The following is a 24,041-nucleotide window of genomic DNA, read 5'->3' on the forward strand; positions in this document are numbered from 1 at the left end:
CGACCAGCAGCACTCACTTCATACCTGATAAAGACGTTGGAGCGGCTCTTCCTCAGCCTCCTCAAACCACAGGTGCAACATGCCCAAGACTATCTGCAGTTTGAATGCAGGGCAGGTGCTGGTGCAGAGGATGCCATCCTCTACCTGCTACACCAAGACCACGTGCACCTGGATAAGAGAAGCATTAAAGAGAGGACTATTTTCCTGGACTTCTCGACTGCCTTCAACACCATCCACCCTCTTGTGCTTGAGGACAAACTGAACAGGATACAAGTGGACCCCTGCCTGGTCACTTGAATCTCCAGCTACCTCACCGACAGATGTGGTGTCTCTCAGCCTGACAAACTGTGGCCTGACACTGTGATCACCAGCACCGGAGCACTACAGGGCATGGTGCTGGCCCCTCTTGTCTTCACCCTGTACACCTTAGACATCTGCTACAACTCTGAGCTGTGTCACATCCAGAAGTTTGCAGATGACGCAGTCATTCTTGGATGTATCAGGGATGACAGAGTTGACATAAACTCAAGAATGGATTGAGTTCCCATTGCAAAAGACACTAAAATGTGAAGAGGAAACAAAATTGTGACGATGGCACAATCCAATCTGTAAACTTCCCTCTGGATGGCACTAAATCCTACACAGTTTCACTTTAAAGTAAATAACTTTCATTGCTCATGCTCAAAATGTGCATCAGCAATGGGCTTATTTTTTATCCTGACAGTTACATTTTCATGTTAAATGTTGCAGTTTTGTTTTCCATATACACCATAACTGGCACTAAAATTTTACCCCCAACTGTCTATCATCATTGAGGTGATGGGAAACTATCTCAGCTAACATATTTGAATTCTCAGCCAAATGTTGGCTTTTTGCAGATAAAACTCTCCTTGATCCCTGCAAAAATGTTCACTTTAGATACCCGAATTCTGTCCATTTGAAACCTCAGCAGCTTTCCAACGTGAGGAAAGAAATTTATTTTCACAATCAGGATTCTGCTCAATCATTCTTTTGAGGGGAGCTTATTATCAGCTCTTACCAACTGAGATCCATGTGCACTAACGTTTTCAGCACTGCTCTGGCCCGACCCACTTGTTTCATTAACAGCCTAATTAACTTTTCATGAAGTTTATTTCCAGCTTGTTTTATTAACTGACCAACCCTATGTTAGCTGACTGTAGGTGGACCTGAGGGGAATGAGGTGTAGGGGTCAACACCAAACAAAATGTCAGTGTCTACAATGAGCCATGCTGGCTCCTGCTAAGAGTATGGCACTTAAGCCGACCTCACCTGATTACAGAATAAAGTGTATTTTGTGTCACATTATTTAACTCCCCAGGCTGGGGAGATTTAAGGTGATGCTGACAAGTAGTGAAGTTGCTATTATTTATGATGCCAGAGTCACTGATGTTTTTGTGCCAGGTTTGTGTTAAAAATATAATTTCTTTTGTCTCACCTCCACGGCCTACCAGGGAAATTGTCTGCCTTTTGCTTTCCATCTCCTCCGTCCATTCAGTCATGCAGACAATTATGTCACATATGCATCACGTAATGTACTTAAATCACACAACTGGGGGCTTATTAGATTAACCTATAAAATCTATCATCAGAATCCTCTGTGTTATCTGTAATGTGGGTACAATTAACCCTGCCACCACACTCCACCCCCTACCTCAGTCCCCGCCGCCAGCCATTAGAGCCACAAGCGGCGACCCTGTATCTTTCATCCAGGATGAGAGAGACCTTCAGGAGCCAGCGGTGTGTGGAAATTAAAAAGCGCCCCCCGTCTCCCTTCTCTCTTGGCTATGCTGAGGATTTTTAATCAGATATGGCCGATGGGAAATACAGATCCCCTTCACACCAATCCTCCCGCCTTGTCGTGATGGCAGGCAGTGTTTCCATGGTAACGCAGGGACAGACGTCAGTAAGCGGCACAGGCTGTTGTAATTATGACTGATCTTGGGAATGGGTGTGGAAGGAGGAGAAACATGGCTGCTGAAACCGCTGGCTGAAATCTGAGGAGCTTTGCTAAGGAGAGTGACACAGACAGAGAGACAGGAATACTGTCTGTGATTAATTATGTGTGCCTTGGCCTACACTGTACATGAACTCCGAATTAATTAAGAAAGAGTTGCGTAACATTATGTGTCTTGAATTTAGACACATAACGTTTTTTGAGGTTTTGTCTAATACTCCCGTCACACATCGCCGGAATCACGCAGAATGGCGTCGGACTTATGAATTGGTGTACATCAGCGAAGTGTTAGATGTGCGCCATCCACTTCAGTTCCGAAACGTTCTGACAGCGATCTGTGAAAGTCCACACATTTGGTCAAAATCGTGTTCAGACATGTTCAGAACTCTCTGGGCGCGGTCAAGATGGGACACCTATCTGACAGCGATCTGAACGCCATTTGACCATATTTTACATATTATGGAGGCAGTATAAACAGGATCTGAAATGATCTGAGTGCATATGAGAGAACCTTGAGATGGATCAGGCATAGCAAAGCCTGCTGTATGACCTGCACATGCCACTTATCCATTTATAATGTCCACCTGCAAATTTATTAAAAATAAAACACAAAAACATCACATGTACATAAGTATTCACATGCTTTGCTGTTATGGTTTAGAACCCTGGAACACTAGGGACTGGACCCCAGAATGCTGATGCCAAATCAAGGAGGAATATGGTGCAAAATAAGGTGTTTATTTGCAAACATCGGGAAAAATCAAGGTAACATTATATGTCCAACAAATCCAAAATTACTTCTCAGACTAAAGGGGGGTGACGTAAAAAACAAAAAACAAACAAACAAACAAAAAAAAACAGGAGGATCAAAAACTCAGAGAGCTCTTCAAAAGACAGAGACTGAAAACAACATAACAACAAAAAAACTGTCAAAATGTGACAGCGAGGGAAATAATTATAAAGAACAGACCTTCAGTGAAGCTGGAAGCAGCAGAGTGGCAAAATGGTCAGAAAGGTGGACAAAAGAGCTTCTCTCAGACGTGAAGCAAAACGATTGACTGGCCCCAGCTCTGATCCAAGTGACACTTAAATAACAAACGGAATTAATGACAAACCATGACCAACAGGTGTTAACGGAACACAGGAGGCACATGGGAAACAAATCAATCAGTAAACAAAGATGACAAAATAATCTGATTGGGTGGAGAAATAAACTGAGCATGAAATCCAGAAATGTATAACACAATATCGCTATGACTCACAGAAAACAATCACTAGGAAAGGCCTAAGAATGTTTCACACAAAAAGAAATAAACACTACATGTGCAAGGGGCGGAGCCTTCGCATGACAGCTGTCAACAAACTCCATGCTCAGGTGAAAACATAAGAAGGCAGATGCTTCGCATAGACACTTGTCAAAACAAACCGCCGAGCGTGGGCCGACATGGAACAGAAGGAGACATAAACAAACCTAAACCGAGGAAGAAACCTAAATAAAAACCAAAGCCCTGGGTGAACATAAACCAGATCGCAACGACCGGGGAAACCCCCAGAAGCTGTGCATGAATTAATGGAAACCCTGGTCCCCGTACACAGCAGAAACAAGTAAGAATCATGCCACACACTTAGATCATAGACACGCATTCTTATGCTGCCTTTAGACATAGGCAGGACGCATTATGAATGTCATATTTGTGTAATTCTTGGCACATTCCTGACATTCTTAATATGATTTAACGCATCTGAATAGGTTTCTTAATAGTGCGTGTTGGTGGGTGATATTTGTAATTTTTGTGGAGCATGTTTTTGGCTGTCAAACAAATCTTCCACGAATGTCACGCACCACCTTCATTTTGCCTCATGTCATGGAGGTTGCAACAGAGCGTGTTGATCTGTCTTGATTAGTGGTGATCCTTAAAAGAGCGTGACAACGTTCTTCTCTGACGTGCACACAATTAAATCCTGTTGCACCGCATTCGGTTTCATTGCTGCACTATGCTGAAGAAGGACAGTGACACCAAGTCAGCTAAAAGTTTCGTTCCAAAGCTCATCAGCGCGCTCCTGCAGGTGTTCCACCTGTCACATGTGCCTGATATTTGGGAAAACAAGCGAGTCGAGAGGCGCGTGGAGCCATACATCTGACTCTCTCCATCTCCTCCTCCTCTCTGTGCCACTCCATGGCACAGAGCCCAACTAAGCATGCAGTCACAAAGTTCTTCTGCTGTGTATTTTGAGGAGCAAACTGGAGCGATCTGAATTGTTCAGCAACTGACAGTTGGATGAATATGGGGGTGTGTGTGGAGACAATTTGTCTCATTCACAAGGTGACAGAACTTAACGAAGCGCTTTTACATGCGATAGCACGCAACAGCGCACAATGGTTCCTGATAATTCATCAACAACACATGCCATTAATCATAACATGTGGCAACAGTTTGCAACACACACACACACACACACACACACACACACATTTACCAGACTCCACATACAGCACATGCTTCAGCTTCACAGTCACAACAACTAATGCAGACAACGAAAGGAAGAGAGAGCGAGAGGCATGCTCACTCAGGACAGTAGACCGCTAAGACGCAAAAAGACATGGGGAAAGGGACACATCCAAAACAACCCACAGACCTGAATGCTCAATACTTTGTTGATGCACCTTTTGCCGCAATTACAGCCTCAAGTCTTCTTGAGTATGATAACATAAGCTTGACGCACCTATTGTTGGGGATTTTTGTCCATTCCTCTTTGCAGCATCTCTTAAGCTCCATCAGGTTGGGTGGGGAGTGTCGGTGCACAGCCATTTTCAGATCTCTCCAGAGATGTTCAATCAGATTCAGGTCTGTGCGAGTGAGCAAAGTATATGATTAATTAAAGCTTACCCATTCATGCAATGTTTGTGCTGGCATCCTGAAATTTCTGCAACACAGAACATACACAGAAAATGCAAATATTTTTAATTGATATTTGTTAATAAAATGTCCTTTTCATCACAATCTGATTGTTATTACTTGACGTATTAGCAGGCTGACAGCACTGAAGTAATAAAGATCACAGAGAAAGTGATCAAACTCATGCTGTTTTGGGGCATATTTTCAATGTGGATTTTACATTTAAACGAATAGAACAGAGGTCTAACTCATTATTTGGACCCCCTGCTGATGGACAGTGCAGCAAAACATAGAGCTCATTGCTTTTTGAAATCATGATGGATCAGAACCAAGGCTCACCTCTGCACAAAAGAGAACACACTCTGCCTGACTCTGACTCATAACAACCAGCAGCTATCGGAAATAAATGCAAAAAATGTTTCAGCTGTAGAAGAAGTCACAAATAAAAGCAAAGCATCACAACTCATATTTACAAAAATTGTAACTGTACTCTGATCTATGGAAGCCCGTTTGCGCCACTTGAAAAAAAGTTTTTTTTTTATTAATTGCGAGATAGTATCTCACAATTCTGACTTATCTCACGATTCTGAGTTAGTATCTCGCAATTCTGACTTATTATCTCACAATTCTGACTTCATATCTCGCAATTCTGAGTTACTATCTTGCAATTCTGACTTATCTCACAATTCTGACTTACGAGGGCTGTCCGTAAAGTATAGGTCCTTTTTATTTTTTTCAAAACTATATGGATTTCATTCATATGTTTTTACGTCAGACATGCTTGAACCCTCGTGCGCATGCGTGAGTTTTTCCATGCCTGTCGGTGACGTCATTCGCCTGTGATCACTCCTTGTGGGAGGAGTCGTCCAGCCCCTCGTCAGAATTCCTTTGTCTGAGAAGTTGCTGAGAGACTGGCGCTTTGTTTGATCAAAATTTTTGCTAAACCTGTGAGACACATCGAAGTAGACATGGTTCGAAAAATTAAGCTGGTTTTCAGTGAAAATTTTAACAGCTGATGAGAGATTTTGAGGTGATTCTGTCGCTTTAAGGACTTTTCACAGTGCGAGACGTCGCGCAGTGCTCTCAGGCAGCGTCATCAGCCTGTTTCAAGCTTAAAACCGCCACATTTCAGGCTCTATTGATCCAGGACGTCGTGAGAGAACAGAGACGTTTCAGAAGAAGTCGGTTTCAGCAATTTATCCGGATATTCCACTGTTAAAGGAGATTTTTTTAATGAAAGACGTGCGGACGGGTCCGCGCATCGGGACGCAGCTGACGCGGCGCGGCGACAGAGGAAAAACACCTCTGTGTTGATAACCATTTGTTAAAATCCAGTTGGCTTTTGATGGCTTTCAGTGGAGTGAGTATATGAGAAATTGTTTATCAGCTGGAGATGTTCCAACTTGTCCTTAAGGCTTCCAGCAGAGGTGTTTTTCCTGTGACGGAGCGTCGCGGCGGCTGCACGACGTCTCGCACCGTGGGAAGTCCTTAAAGCGACAGAATCACCTCAAAATCTCTCATCAGCTGTTAAAATTTTCACTGAAAACCAGCTTAATTTTTCGAACCATGTCCACTTCGATGTGTCTCACAGGTTTAGAAAAAATTTTGATCAAACAAAGCGCCAGTCTCTCAGCAACTTCTCAGACAAAGGAATTCCGACGAGGGGCTGGACAACTCCTCCCAAAAGGAGTGCTCACAGGCGAATGACGTCACCGACAGGCGTGGAAAAACTCACGCATGCGCACGAGGGTTCAAGCATGTCTGACGTAAAAACATATCAATCAATCAATCAATCAACTTTTTTCTTATATAGCGCCAAATCACAACAAACAGTTGCCCCAAGGCGCTCCACATTGTAAGGCAAGGCCATACAATAATTATGAAAAACCCCAACGGTCAAAACGACCCCCTATGAGCAAGCACTTGGCCACAGTGGGAAGGAAAAACTCCCTTTTAACAGGAAGAAACCTCCAGCAGAACCAGGCTCAGGGAGGGGCAGTCTTCTGCTGAGACTGGTTGGGGCTGAGGGAAAGAACCAGGAAAAAGACATGCCGAGAAGGGGGGCAGAGATCGATCACTAATGATTAAATGCAGAGTGATGCATACGGAGCAAAAAGAGAAAGAAACAGTGCATCATGGGAACCCCCCACAGTCTACGTCTAAAGCAACATAACCAAGGGATGGTCCAGGGTCACCCGATCCAGCCCTAACTATAAGCCTTAGCGAAAAGGAAAGTTTAAGCCTAATCTTAAAAGTAGAGAGGGTATCTGTCTCCCTGATCTGAATTGGGAGCTGGTTCCACAGGAGAGGAGCCTGAAAGCTGAAGGCTCTGCCTCCCATTCTACTCTTACAAACCCTAGGAACCACAAGTAAGCCCGCAGTCTGAGAGCGAAGCGCTCTAATGGGGTAATATGGTACTACGAGGTCCCTAAGATAAGATGGGACCTGATTATTCAAAACCTTATAAGTAAGAAGAAGAATTTTAAATTCTATTCTAGAATTAACAGGAAGCCAATGAAGAGAGGCCAACACGGGTGAGATATGCTCTCTCCTGCTAGTCCCCATCTGTACTCTAGCTGCAGCATTCTGAACCAACTGAAGGCTTTTTAGGGAACTTTTAGGACAACCTGATAATAATGAATTACAATAGTCCAGCCTAGAGGAAATAAATGCATGAATTAGTTTTTCAGCATCACTCTGAGACAAGACCTTTCTGACTTTAGAGACACTGTGCAAATGCAAAAAGGCAGTCCTACATATTTGTTTAATATGCGCTTTGAATGACATATCCTGATCAAAAATGACTCCAAGATTTCTCACAGTATTACTAGAGATCAGGGAAATGCCATCCAGAGTAACGATCTGGTTAGACACCATGCCTCTAAGATTTGTGGGGCCAAGTACAATAACTTCAGTTTTATCTGAGTTTAAAAGCAGGAAATTAGAGGTCATCCATGTCTTTATGTCTGTAAGACAATCCTGCAGTTTAGCTAATTGGTGTGTATCCTCTGGCTTCATGGATAGATAAAGCTGGGTATCATCTGCATAACAATGAAAATTTAAGCAATACCGTCTAATAATACTGCCCAAGGGAAGCATGTACAAAGTGAACAAAATTGGTCCTAGCACAGAACCTTGTGGAACTCCATAATTAACTTCAGTCTGTGAAGAAGATTCCCCATTTACATGAACAAACTGTAATCTATTAGACAAATATGATTCAAACCACCGCAGCGCAGTGCCCTTAATACCTATGACATGCTCTAATCTCTGTAATAAAATTTTATGGTCAACAGTATCAAAAGCAGCACTGAGGTCCAACAGAACAAGCACAGAGATAAGTCCACTGTCCGAAGCCATAAGAAGATCATTTGTAACCTTCACTAATGCTGTTTCTGTACTATGATGAATTCTAAAACCTGACTGAAATTCTTCAAATAGACCATTCCTCTGCAGGTGATCAGTTAGCTGTTTTACAACTACCCTCTCAAGAATCTTTGAGAGAAAAGGAAGGTTGGAGATTGGCCTATAATTAGCTAAGATAGCTGGGTCAAGTGATGGCTTTTTAAGTAATGGTTTAATTACTGCCACCTTAAAGGAAAGGATTTCATTCATATGAATGAAATCCATATAGTTTTTGAAAAAAATAAAAAGGACCTATATTTTACGGACAGACCTCGTATTATCTCGCAATTCTGACTTATTATCTCACAATTCTGACTAATTATCTCACAATTCTGAGTTACTATCTCGCAATTCTGACTTATTATCTCACAATTCTGAGTTACTATCTCGCAATTCTGACTTATCTCACCATTCTGACTTATTATCTCGCAATTCTGAGTTACTATCTTGCAATTCTGACTTATCTCACAATTCTGACTTATTATCTCGCAATTCTGATTTATTATCTCACAATTCTGACTTATCTCACAATTCTGAGTTACTATCTCGCAATTCTGACTTATTATCTCACAATTCTGACTTATTATCTCGCAATTCTGAGTTACTATCTTGCAATTCTGAGATACTTTATGTTAAGAAATGTATTGCCCCCTACCTGGTCATTCCATTCGATCATTGAAAGCTATTTTCGGTGTGGTTTCACAAACAGTGAGATTCGGACGCTATTACATGAGGAGGATGACATTGAAATAAGCCTCCGAACTTTACAAAGAACTTTGGCAAGGAGCCATCTGTGGCGCAGGCGAAATAAAACGGATGTTGTCGAGGTGGCGGAGTTCATCCATCAGCAGCTACAGATGTTGGGTCAACAACACGGCTACAGATGGATGCACCAGAAGTGCTGGATGGCTGGCATAACCACGGACAGAGAAACTGTCTGTCTGTTGTTAAGACTCATGGATGGTGGTGGCGTAGATTTATGAGCAAGGCATCGCTTGAGACGTGTTGTGCCGGATTCAGCACCCCTGCCGTGAAAAACACCCCCTTCGCGGGAACGCGCATTTTTACCTCGTCGCCTTTAAACTCACATTTAACAGCACAGATACACAGTTTGCGCAACAAAAACGTACACAAATCAATATGATCCTTATTCTATCTCACGTTGTCTCCAGATATGTGGGAGTGAACAGAATATGTTCATATTGACGAGCACTAATTGGCTGGTTTTGTTCAGTAGGAACGAAGCGTCTCTATTTTCATGTTTATTTTATGACGTTTCATCACACGATGGTGTTTGTTTTAGTGTTTATTTGTTTAAATGATTTTAATTTTATTCATTGACGTTATAAATGAATATGCAGCTTGAATCACTGTGGAACGTTTGAGGACCCTGTTGAAGCATCCATTCCTATTGTCTGTATATGTATTATGTCTGTATATAATATATTAGTTTATTCAGAGTATCCTAATCATCAGAATTATTATTATTATTATTATTATTATTATTATTAAAATGTACACAAAACAATGGTTATCATTCCATGTAATAGTAATTCAGAATTGCGAGATAATAAGTCAGAATTGTGAGATATTAACTCAGAATTGCGTGATAATAAGTCAGAATTGCGAGATAGTAAGTCAGAATTGCGAGATAATAAGTCAGAATTGTGAGATATTAACTCAGAATTGCGTGATAATAAGTCAGAATTGTGAGATATTAACTCAGAATTGCGTGATAATAAGTCAGAATTGCGAGATAGTAAGTCAGAATTGTGAGATAGTAAGTCAGAATTGTGAGATAATAAGTCAGAATTGCGAGATAGTAACTCAGAATTGTGAGATAATAAGTCAGAATTGTGAGATACTATCTCGCAATTAATCAAAAAAACTTTTTTTCAAGTGGCGCAAACGGGCTTCCATACTGATCTCATAAATTTGAGTTGCTTCTTTTTTCAGCTTTGCCCCTGAATTTCCAAACAAATATCCATCATGTATATAATTAACAAGGCTCATTTAATGCCAAATCCATTGGACACAAAGACTGAACTGTAGATTTGTAAGTGGTTTAAAAATAATAATTCATAGACATATAACTTTTAAACCTCAATACATTGCCACATTAATTGAACAAATTGTTTTTCAGAGAGCAATAACAGTCAATATTGAGATGTTGGCAGCATATATTATTCTCTGCACTGCATTTAACAGTATAATAGGTCACGATTAGAAAATAATGTCAACAAATGGCTGAAAGCTGATAGTAACAAAGTCGGAGCTGAAATATGCAACATTATTCTGTTTTAAAATACACTTGGAAACAGTGACATTAATAATTTTGTCATAACCTGAAGGCAAACTGACCTGCAAACAGTCTGCCAGCACTCTTCTCTGTTTTGTGTGTGTGTATAATTAATAACACATTGTTATTTACATTAGTTACTCAGATCCTACTGTCTCATTTACAGTTGGTACATGTTCAATCAAGCACCTGTCACATGATAACTTCACAAGGACCACAATGAATGGAAATAAGCTTTTGTGCTTTATTACGTTATCCGTGTATCATTGAGTCATTGAATATAAACATACTCGTACAAAGTTGAATGTGTTAAACAGTCAAGCAATTAATAATAAACAATATTTTTTTAATATTATAACAGCATCTCAGGGCTGGATCCAGAGTGAAAATCTGACATGCATTTTTGCCAAATGATAAAATAAAAATCGTACATGTCTCATTATTCAATAATCCTTGTTCTTTTATTTGTGTGCAGCATACACTGTCACACTTCTTTTAATATATTTATTATACTTCATGGACCATAGTGAACACTTCTTATTTGTATAAATATGATGTCCTAAAAAACAACACTATAACAAAAATTCACTGTAAACAGGATCAAATTTATTGCCAAAATCTTTCAATTATACCTGAATCTATATATGATTTTTTTCAATTGATAAAATCAACAGAAATATGACTGCATATATTCTTAATAATAATATATTGAGATACAGACAGTTCACAGAAGACATTTTCCATTGATACAAATCAAAATTAGGAACAGTCCAGAAGGTAACAATATTTATCATGTCCATGACTAAATATACTAAAACAAATACATCACAACTGTATTTGTTTTGGTATATTTAGAGTTTGTTGTGATTTGGCACTTTATAAGCCGATTAAATTGAAATTGAACATTTTATTGAGTCCTAAAGTAAATAAATATGAAATTGGTCACTGGATCCTTAAACTTTGGACATAATAAACTCTACATGGTGGATCCTTGATCTCTGGACATAAATAGGAATAAACAAAATCTGTAGTTTTTGTCAAAAGCATTTCCTTTCAGACATTATTGGCATGAATGTGTTTCCATACATCTGAGCTTCACTTCAGGATGTAATTTGTAAAGAAAATACAGCACGTCTCATTTTGGGAGGAAAAAAACATTTTAGTTGATTGTACTTTCTTGTCTGTATTACAACGTTTGGAAAGAGGTGTTATTTTATTTAAAGCGACGATTCGTTTTGAAGTTATTCTGACTGGACTCTGTCTCAGCAGAGAGCTGCGCAGCATTTCGAGCTGTGTGAACGGAACGGAGGACGATTCTCGTTTCTTGACAGCAACAACACAAGAGTCCCAGTTAATGACTTTAATCCACACAAAAGTGACTCATGGTATTTTAATGAATTGAGATGGGTTAAGAAGCGGACTTGCCGTTTCTGAAGAGGAGCGAATCAAAGAACCAATGAGCTAGTGGATCGAAGCATTGCTTCAATGGTTCATGGCTTCAAATTGGAGCCGCGCTCCAGGTTGATTACAGAGCCACTGCAGACCAAACCCTGAATATCCGACTTTATTTGCACGTCGGTATGACTCTGAAACTCGGAAAAATCCGTATAATTTACAGACTATAGGTTGACATGAAAACCACCGAAAAGCTGTGTTCACCGCGGGGACACGTTCGGCACTATTTGGGATTATTCAAGATTTTTTATTTTTACCGATGACGAACGATGCATAAAAAAAAAAAAATTGACCGATGCAACTGCATCAGTCCAAACCAGTCTGGATCTGGGCCTGCATCTGTAGGAGGGCGTGCATGCACACTAACTCAAAGCTAACTTCTGCTTAGCTTTGTCAGTGTGGATGTCAAAAGCTCATGTATGAGCTTTTTACAAAAGCAGAAGTTAGCTTTGAGTTAGTGTGCACACTGACGTCCATGAGATATCTTAGAAATCACTCCAGAGTTGTTACCAGGTTACAAAAACAGCATTTTCAGTTTTAGAAGTGTTTATTTCTCAGTAGCTTTTAGATAATACAGTAATCCCTCACTATAACGTGGTTCACCTTTCACGGCCTCGCAGTTTCGCAGATTTTTTAGTGCACTTTTGCATGCTTCTTTTTTTTTAACAGTGCATTGTGTTCTGCATTCTTATCAGGCGGGCCGGTTGCGGCACCGGTCAGCATCACCGCGATTGCTCTCACTGCCTCCAATGCGCTTACTGAATCTGTGGGCTCGGTAAACGCCGCAGCAAGCCACTCACACCGCCCCCCTCTCTGCTGTGCGGAGCTGCGGCCAACTCTGGCAAGAGGTCAAGAGACTATGCTTGCTTTTTTGATGCGGAGCGCTCCCGCAGCCCGCAAGGATAGGCTTCTTGTGGAAAAATCTGCAGCGCCGCTGCATGGTCTCGGTAACCGCAGCCGCAGAGCTCCGTGGCCATGACTTGGATTCTTTGTGGGTCCCGCATCCGTACCCCCGGAGGCAGTGAGTGAAGGGAGAACACACACATCGTGTTCTGCATGTGTCTGTTTATAATCTTCTCGCCCAGAAGAAAAAAAGACTGTTTACACAGGAGAGAAAAGTGAGAAAATGTTAATACCTGTTTGAGAAAAGTGTATAAAATGTGTAGTGAGGGGTTTACAGCCTTAAAACATCTTAAACCATTGTTGATGGTTCCACGCACCCGTTTTTCAACCAGAGGAGAGCGATCCTTCCAGGCTGTTGCTCCCAGGCTTTGGAATGGTCTCCCGCTCTCTCTGCACTCACTGGACTCTGTTGACACTTTTAAAAGCCAACTTAAGACCTTCTTTTTTATACAAGCTTTTGCTTAGGTTTTGGGCTGCTATGCAATGTTTTTAAATGTCTTGGCCACTGTGTGGTGTATTGTGTGGTGTATTGTGCTTTTTATGTTGTGAAGCACCTTGTGGCTCTTGTCTGTGAAAGGTGCTATACAAATAAAATTTACTTACTTACTTACTTACTTTGCTGACCAAGATCACACTGTGATCACATTGCACTGCACCCACGATCTGCAACCTCAGCCACACCTCGACTACAGGCTCCTGGTGTGTGTGTGTGTGTGTGTGTGTGGGGGGGGGGGGTTCAACACACTCACACATCATATGTGTTGCGGGGGAGCATGCTGGACACTCGCTTGCCATTTGTGTGTGGGGGTGGGACCCCAGGCGTGAATGATCCCGCGATGCCGCAGCAATTTTCTAATGTTGTGAACTTGTTCACTCATATGGCAATAAAACTTTTCTGATTCTGATTCTGACACACGCACACTTGCATGCCAGTTGTGTTGGGGGTGCGGCACACCCAACACTATTTGTGTTGCTTGGTAACACAGACGCAGGGCACTTAGAAAATGTAGGTGGCACCTGGATACCAGCTGACTCTGGCCAAGAGTAGGTCGAATAGCCATTCGTCTGGCATTTTCTGACATTCACCCGCTGGTGTTAAGGCTGCCTCGATCAGGTCATTCGGCCACAGTTCAACATGGCCAATCTGTTTGTGCAGCCCCTTTGTGCTTTGTGCAGAGACTTTCAAGCCTAGATTTAACACACACTTATTTTCCCTTTCGTATGGCTAGCATACTGACATAGAATGTTACTGTGCTTTTTACGCTTTTAAATTAATTTTATAATGAAATGGAACGGGCCGCAGCCTCAATTTTTTCTAATGTCTGGGTCTTTTAGTTAAGCTTAGTGTGATCACCGTAGTATTTCTTCTGATTTTGTTGTTGCTTAATGCTGATAAATTATACTGTATTTGTTGTCTTTCTGCCACCTGGTACTACTTTTTTCTGTCTCTTGGAGGTGCAGCTCCATCCAGAGGTGGGTGTGGGTGTTTTCTTCTGCAGGCCTCCTGTCCTGTGCATCAACATGGACTCACAAAATTTCCTGTATATTTGTATTGTCAACTGTGTCGGTAGCATGGCCTAAGTAGTGTGTCACCCCTTTGAGTCAGGTCTGCTTGAGGTTTCTTCTTTAAATCATCAGAGGGAGTTTTTCCTTACCACTGTAGCCTATGTGCTTCCTCGAGGGGTTGGTAAGGTTAGCCCTTACTTGTGTAAAGTGCCTTGAGGCAACTTTGTTGTAATTTGGCACTATATAAATGAAATTAATAAAAAAAAGCCCCTCGGCCGCGGCACAGTATGTATACAAAATGCCGTGCAAATGCTGAGAACACAATCAGATGGCAGATGCACCATTCTCCCTCAACCATGTTGTGTGAGGGAGTCCTTAAGGATTCATTTGAGCAAACAGTTTTATTTTATCCAATTTTTTTTTTCAAAAGTTTGGAAAATAATTTTCAAATAAACTTTGCATTGTATAGAAATTTGTTCATAATTTGTCATCAGCATGTTAAACCTGGGTTTTTCAAAAAGTGTCTGTTTCCCGCCAGCCTTAAAGCTAGCAGGGACACTTCAAAGGTGAGTAATACATATTTACAAGAATTAGCAAAGGCAGCCCTAGTGTCAACCTAAAACCTTCTACAAGCCAGGCTGGCATAGGATCCAAGAAGCAAGTGGTACATTTAGTGTCAGTTCCAATTTTTTACAACATCTGTAATGAAACGGCGTGAAAACCACATTATGTTTGGTTTGTATCAAAAACTACACTAAAAAAGACTAACAAAGTTCCTGTTGCCGGCTATGGATGACTTGGGAATTTTACTTCTACTATCCTTAAATTATTATTGAATTAAGCAAGGTAGTCATCATTCAAAAAACAAAAAAAAAAAAAAAAAAAAAAACATTTCACTGTCATATTAAATAATGTTTGAGATTATTGTTTTTGTTATTTATAGATTAAAGCTTTTTTGAAACGTGTTGCAGGCATCCATTTCAAAATGAGCAAATATTTGCACAAAAACAATAAAGTTGATCAGTTTGAGCATTAAATATCGTCTTTGTGGTGTATTCAACTGAATATAGGTTGAAGAGGATTTCAAATCATTGTATTCTGTTTTTTATTTACATTTCACACAATGTCATAACTTCATTGGAATTGGGGTTGTAATATGGAAAATATGGAAAATATGGAATGGACTGTCGATTGAAATGATGCATTTTAGAGGTTATATGTCACCCCCAACACCCAAATTATATGAATAGAAACACACAAGTGCCCCCTGGTTGCCAAATGGTTGATGAGAAACATTGACACAACACAACACCAGTTTTATATTCCTATTCAGGAGCTCAAATGTAAATTCCATCAACAGCTTGACTGTGCTGTACTCAATGATCATGTAAACTTAAATTACTGCTTTACTTATGACTCCAGGTTGTACAATAAAGAGGTCAGCCTCATTAAGCAAAGACACAATATGTGTATTCACAACAATAAAATGTGGTTTCTTTGCCTGATGGTTGTCCTTTATTTTCAGATCCTAGTTAATTTGTTCAGGTCCACATGGTCTGTCTCTAAATTTATATTCAATGAGTTAATAACTTCAATTTGTTGTGGCTTAGGAATAGGGTTGGGTATCGACAACAGGTTCCTTTCGGGTATCGTTAAGAAATGATTAGATCCACCGACATCAATAACCTTTTTGCTTAACGATTCCCTTATCGGCCCTTAAGAGTTGCCGTTATTTTTTGGGGCATTTGTCAGGAAAAGGATCATTTCTCTACATTGTTTACAGACTCTGCAGCGGGTCTGTTGTCAACTTTTCTGCAGCGCGGCTTTGCTTTGAACCTTGAAGCAATCGAAGCAGTGATTCGCAGATTGAAGCAGTGCTTTGATTAGCTGCTTCATTGATTCATCGTTTTATTTCGCTTTATCTTAATTTTTCCCCACTAAAATCCTAAAGAGCATATGTCTGTGAGTAATATTTACCTTTTTTTATGTTAAACTGACCTGTTATGGTCTTCTGAAACAGCTGATAGATTTTATAACTGAAAAACTGGACCGATGCTAATGTGTTAGCATGTCTTTGGTATTTTCAGTGTTAAAGTTAGCATTAAGCTGTTCACATCTCAACATGTTTGTGTGCATTTTTCTGTAATAACTGTAATAACTTCTGTAATAACTAATAGCTCAGCGTTTGTTATCGTTAGTCAAATTGTATTTTTTTTTTATTCATATATTAATAACAATAGCAACAACAACAAAAATAGTAATAATAACTCATAATAACTAATAATGCTACAATACCATTTTAGAGAAAGAGACAAAAAGAACCTGATGAAACAAAACACAACAGAAAAGATAAAACCAATTAACAATGAACATAAATAAATATGAAAATAAACAACTGTTTTATTTAAGTTTAATTACAATTTGTTTCAGTCAAACCATATATTCAGTTTGTTAATTTCTTCAGTGATTTCCTCCAGAACTATCTGCCAAGCTAGAAAACTGCTGCATCCTAGTAAGAGCAGAATACTACTGGAATGAATTTGAATACGGAAAGTCGGGTTTTCTTCTCACTGAAATTGATACACATGCAAACATTTTTTGTGTGGGTGGTGGTGGGGGAAATTTTGGGTTACAGCTTTTTCTTGTTTTTCACCACTTTCATCCTTGAATATGTCAATTGTGACATTAAAGTCACTAACTGGGACTCCTGTCTTGTGAGAAAGAAAGAAACGAGAATCGTCCTCCGTTCTATTCACCCAGCTCCAAATGTTGCGTGGCTCTCTGCCGAGTCAAGTTAGAATGATAGACTCCTTTCGGAATTAATAACTTCAAGGCGAAATGCAGTTTAAATCAACTGGCACCTCTTTCCAAATGTTGCAATACAAACAAACTGCAATTGAACAAAATGTTTTTTCCTCCCAAAGTGAGACATCCTGCACTGACGTGCAGCAGCCGGCTAAGCTCAGCTCAGAGGTGGAGAGACATTCATGCCAAAATGTCTGAACGGAAATGCTTTTGTCAAAACCTACAGATTTTATTTATGTCCAGAGATCAAGGATCCAGTGACCAATTTAAAATGTGTGTGTGTGTGTGTGTATAAAACCCCAATTCCAATGAAGTTGGACGTTGTGTGAAATGTAAATAAAAACAGAATACAATGATTTGCAAATCCTCTTCAACCTATATTCAATTGAAGACACCATAAAGACATGATATTTAATGTTCAAACTGATAAATTTTGCTGTTTTTGTGCAAATATTTGCTCATTTTGAAATGGATGCCTGCAACACGTTTCAAAAAAAGTTGGGACGGGGAAACAAAAGACTGGGAAAGTTGATGAATGCTCAAAGAACACCTAAATGGTAAACACGTGAGTATCATGATTGGTTATAAAAGGAGCATGCCCAAAAGGCTCAGCCATTCACAAGCAAAGATGGGGCGAGGATCACCACTTTGTGAACAACTGCATTAAAAAAATAGTCCAACAGTTTAAGAACAATGTTTCTCAACATTGAATTGCAAGGAATTTTGGGATTCCATCATCTACAGTCCATAATATAATCAGAAGATTCAGAGAATCTGGAGAACTTTCTACATGTAAGCGGCAAGGCCGAAAACCAACATTGAATGCCCATGACCTCGATCTCTCAGGCGGCACTGCATTAAAAACTGACATCATTGGCTAAAGGATCTTACCGCGTGGGCTCAGGAACATTTCAGAAAACCACTGTCAGTTAACACAGTTTGTCGCTACATCTACAAGTGCAAGTTAAAACTCTACCATGCAAAGCGGAAACCATACATCAACAACATCCAGAAGCGACACCGCCTTCTCTGGGCCTGAGCTCATTTGAAATGGAGAGACGCAAAGTGCAAAACTGTGTTGTGGTCTGATGATTCCACCTTTCAGATTGTTTTTGGAAATCATGGACATTGTGTCCTCCGGACAAAAGACAAAACAGGCCATCCAGATTGTTACCAGTGCAAAGTTCAAAACCCAGCATCTGTGATGGTATGGGGTGTGTTAGTGCCCATGGCATGGGCAACTTACACATCTGTGATGGCACCAACAATTCTGAAAGGTACATTCTGGTTTTGGAGCAACACATGCTACTATCCAAGCAACATCTTTTTCAGGGACCTCCCTGCTTATTTCAGCAAGACAGTGCCAAGCCACATTCTGCACGTGTTACAACAGCGTGGCTTCGTAGTAAAAGAGTGTGGGTACTAGACTGGCCTGCCTGCAGTCCAGACCTGTCGCTCATTGAAAATATGTGTGGCATTATGAAGCGCAAAATACTACAATGGTGTTGTGTTTGAGGGGAGTCGGGAAAACAGGGTTTTGTGCATTTTAAGAGTCAGGATTTAACTCTGGGTTTGGTTTTATGGTTGGAATTTGCGTTTTAGCAAATGTGGGAATCATGTAGGACTTTCTTATTGTGCTTATTTTGTCTGTATTAAAATTAAATAAAGGAATGTTTGCAACCAGTGTTTCCTTATCTGAATCAAATTCCCTTCCTAGGACAGTATTCCATACCACATGTTGAGAAAGAGCCTAATACCTTTAACCATAGATTGGACCCAAATGCCCCCACCCATTCTAAAGAATGAGTAGTGTAGATTGGTGGACAAGGGTGCTACATATATATATATATATATATATATATATATATATATATATATATATATATATATATATATATATATATATATATATATAAAACTCACCTATGTAAGACTCAACTATGTAAAACTCACCTCAACCATAATTGTATAAACTGGATATTGGCACTCACCACACCACACAAAAGCAAAAATCGAAATACTTTTGTATGGTTTTCCATGTAATAAACTACACAAATGACCCTAATCAAAAGTTTCCCTGGCGATTTTGGCCTGATTACATGCCCACAAGTTGACACAAATAGGTTTGAATCAATACAAATGGTAACCATCCTCACCTCTGATCTGTTTGCTTGTAATCAGTGTGTGTAAAAGCGTTCAGTGATTTTCTGGGCTCTTGAGAGACCCTTCAATTTTCAATTTCAATTTATTTTCATTTATTTAGCGCCAAATCACAACAGAGTTGCCTCAAGGCACTTCACACAAGTAAGGTCTAACCTTACTAACCCCCAAAGCAACAGTGGTAAGGACAAACTCCCTCTGAAAGTGGTGACCCTGTGCTTGGGCCATGCTACAGACACTAAGTACAGACACAGAACAATTCACAAAACGAATATACAGTAAATGCTGTTGGTGCACTTGACAAATACAACTCCCATCTCTGGATGGAGCTGCACCTTAAACAGAGAAAAAAAGAGAATCAGGCATCAGAAAGACAACAAATACAGTATAATTTTCCAGCATTAAACAACCCCTTGCATCTTTCATCCAGTGCTGCACTGAAATTTCTGGATTCTGAGTCACAGGGAAAAGGGAAAGAATTGTCAGTGAAAAGTTACTTGAACTGTACATAACAGGAAAGTGATATAAAAAGATATGGAAATGATGGGTTCCGTTAGAACCAAAGCACGGTCAGGTAGCTCAACAAAAGTTTCAACAACTGTCAAGAAAATTGTTTGGGATGGACTGAAAATCCCACAAATTCAGCTGAAATACAAGATCCTCTGCGGAGAGATCTCAAACATGCAGTTCATGCAAGACAGCCCAGGAATTTACAAGAACTGGAGGTTTTCGGCTTTCAGCCGCTGCTGTGCGTGAATGGTTGTCCTCACAGCAGTATGAGGCATTTGAGGCAGCTCCGATTTTTCACAAGTGCCATTGGACTCCTAGGTCGTGTGCCATTCTGCCTCAATCGTGTTATGTGTGAAGGGGCCCTTAATGAACTTACAGTTACACATGGCAATCCAGTAAATTATATTCATTTATCCCAATGGTAGGCTGATTATGTGCACAGTAAAAGTATCCTAGTTGTATTTAAGATTCTTTAATGTTCAATCACATAAATAGAAAACCAGAGATTGACAAACAATTTTACAAAGCTTGGCAGCAATTGGAAAGATTATGGTAAGTTTTATATAATGGCTGAGTGGATCCTTGTCATTTGATTGGTGCTTTGTATGTCACATGACATGGATTAATTCTTCCCGTTTGTGTTGCATTGAGTCCAGTTTAGTTCCATTTAGAGTGCAAATTTGGTTCCATATGTTTGGTACCATTGCACTCCACACATGTGCACACACACATGCATGTGTGTGTGCACATACACATGCATGTGTGTGCACATGCATGTGCACATGCTCATGCTCGTGCACATGTGCTTACACATGCACACGTGCACGCGAGCACATACTGTTCAACTTGTGTGTGTGCACATACACATGCATGTGTGTGCACATGCATGTGCACATGCTCATGCTCGTGCACATGTGCTTACACATGCACACGTGCACGCGAGCACATACTGTTCAACTTGGCTTCGCCTCATTGAGTGGTATGTTTCAGCTTTCACCTCATGAAATATTTGTACCATTGAACTCATAAACATTCATTATTTGTATAATGTTTCTACGGTAATGTTCAGTATTTTAATGGAGATATAAAGTCACATAGCCTACATCCATGTTAGAATTACATGCTGTGAAATAATATCACCACAAGTTATTAGATATTATACCAATAATATACCAATTATACCAATAATAAAGACACCTATGTATTACCAATAACTTGGTGAGTAATAAAGATGAGGGAATTCTGTTTGTGCTCCTAAATGAGAGAAAAAACAATATTATAAAATAATTAATTGTTGGAAGAAACTGCAACATAAACAGTATCTGTGAATAAAAAGAAATTGTCTGTCAAAACAATGAAAGTCAACGGACTGAAAAGGGGAAAATCTCCACACTAAAGTTAATGACTTCAGCTTTTTTTTCAAGAGCAATGAGGATGTCCACATTGTCTGGTGAGAAGGTGTCAGAATATTTTTTTCTTCAAAACCCTTTCTGAATAAATACCTTTATTTGACACACTGATCAAAATTAATTTAGGTCAGCAGTCCTGATCAGCACAATCTCTGAAACAGTCAAAAATAATTTGTTGTTTTTTTTAAGAGTTGGAGACTTTCTGGCCAGCTTGGCTATGCATGTGTATTGAGTGTGATGGTGGGTTCGCTGGGCTCACATTTGCATGGGGAACAGATGATGGACACTATGTCCTTAATGTTAATGGATATTCTGTGTGTGTGTGTGTGTGTGTGTGTGTGTGTGTGTGTGTGTGTGTGTGTGTGTGTGTGTGTGTGTGTGTGTGTGTGTGTGTGTGTGTGTGTGTGTGTGTGTGTGTGTGTGTGTGTGTGTGGTTGGATCTGATGTACTGTGCCTGTTTTGATGAGGCTGTAACAGGCTGTGTGTGCAGCAGGGGCTCGTCTCTCCTAGAGGCTTTTTTTTTTTTTAAACATGCTGAGAGCAAGTAGCTGCAGCATTTCTTACAATTAGACTGTGCTTGTTACCATAATGCATCAGAATTAACCAGGTCGTCACTTTAAAATCAACTCACCATGACACTCAATCGCATTTATGTAAACTTTGCAAGTAATTTGTAGTTCATTCCATGGACAAATGTGACTTGTCCATTTCAGACAATGTGATAGGGGATTTGTGTTCTTCAAACATGTTTTCTACTTGGTCTGGCCAATTGTACAACCATTAATACTGAAGGCTGCTTTAGCTTAGAACAGCAACATTATATTGTAAACTGGAGCCCACTCAACACTGAAAACAATTAGCTTGGCTTAAATATATACACAGCACCTGTGCATGATCAGAATGTGTCTATGGGGGAGGGACTACCCCAGCAGTCACAGTTCAACAGGTGGGGTACACCCTGGACAGGATGCCAGTCTATTGCAAGGCCAAGAATGTATCCAAATAGCATACAATTTTCTGTGGTTGGCTTCCCGATAAAAAAAAAAAAAATGGCAAACCCACCGGATAATCACCGACCCTGCCGCAATCCATTTGCAAGCATCCATGGTCAGCCTGCAGTACGTCGTCTACCATCTGGAATGTCAGGATCATCTGGAAAAAAATTTTTGGGAAGCAGAAATTTTGACCACATTACACTCATTTTGGTGTCTCTTCAATGGCTTCCTGTTTCTGTGAGATCAGATTTTAAGGTTCTGTTACTAACATAAAATTATTCACAGACTAGCACCTCACTACTTGGCTGACCTAATTAAACCCTATGTACCGGCCCGGGCGCTGCATTCTCAGGGTGTAGGACTACTTGGTGTCCCTAGGGTAAATAAAAAGTCTGTGGGTCACAGTGCTTTCTCTTATCATGCACCTGCTTTGTGGAATGATCTCCCTGCATCAATAAAACAGTCAAATTCAGTAGAGACTTTCATGTCCAGACTTCAGACGCACTTATTTTCGCTTTCGTATGGCTAGAGTATTGGCATAGTATTTTAAAATGCTTTCTACCCTCTTAAATTCATTTTATTAGTAAACAGAGCGGGCCACAGCCTCAACTTTATCTAAAGTCTGGGACTTTTAGTGAAGCTTAGGGCTAGTGGCCAGCAATCAACTTAGCATTATCAGTTTTTCTTATTGCTTAATGCTGTCAAATTATACTGTATTTGTTGTCTTTCTGCTGCTCGATTCTGTTTGTTTCTCTGTGTTTGAGATGGGAGTGGATGTCTCCTTCTGCAGGCTTCCTGTCCTGTGCACCAGCATGGACTCCCAAAATTTCCTGTATATTCGTATTGTCAATTGTGTCAGTAGCATGGCCCAAGCAGTGGGTTACCCCTTTGAGTCTGGTCTGCTTGAGGTTTCTTCCTCAAATAATCAGAGGGAGTTATTCCTTACCACCATTGCCTGTGTACTTGCTCTAGGGCAGTGGTGTCCAAACTAATCCAGAAAGGGCTGAGAGGGTGCAGGTTTTCTTTGCAGCTACTGACTCCAGCAGGTGATTTCACTGATTAACATCACTTTGAGCAGGTGGGATGAGTTCATCAGTGAAATCACCTGCTGGAGTCAGTGGCTGCAAAGAAAACCTGCACCCTCTCAGTCCTTTCTGGATTAGTTTGGACACCACTTCTCTAGGGGTTGGTAAGGTTAGACCTTAGTTGTGACAAGCACCTTGAGGCAACTTTGTTGTGATTTTGCACTATATAAATGAAATAAATTGAAAATAAATTCAAATTTAAATTCTGACACCAATAGAAATGACCACGAACCCAACCAGGTCATGGGTAAGCTTGCACCTACTTAACTGGGCCATCAGTACCATCCATCTGCATTAGATTTGTACCACACACTGATGTAGATCTGTACCCGATCTGTAATTCTAAAGGTCACTGTGGCAGCATGGCAAGAAGGCAGTGAAATTGTCCTTCCAGTGAATAGGGGTCACCACTGGAAAGGTTGCTGCCAGCTTCTGCTCTGCCCCTCTAATGGGAACATGTGGGCACTAGGCTTTAGAAACATAAGAAATTGTTGTTATTTGGACACAATCTCAATATGTTCACATAGGTTGGTGGCTGTATACACCATGTAAATCTGCTGCCTATTATGTGTAACGTCTTTAAAAACATAAATAGCAATTGCTGTGATTTTGAATTGTCTGTGTGCAAATGTCTCGC

The sequence above is a fragment of the Thalassophryne amazonica genome, chromosome 1, assembly GCF_902500255.1.
Source record: "Thalassophryne amazonica chromosome 1, fThaAma1.1, whole genome shotgun sequence".
NCBI classification, from domain to species: domain Eukaryota; kingdom Metazoa; phylum Chordata; class Actinopteri; order Batrachoidiformes; family Batrachoididae; genus Thalassophryne; species Thalassophryne amazonica.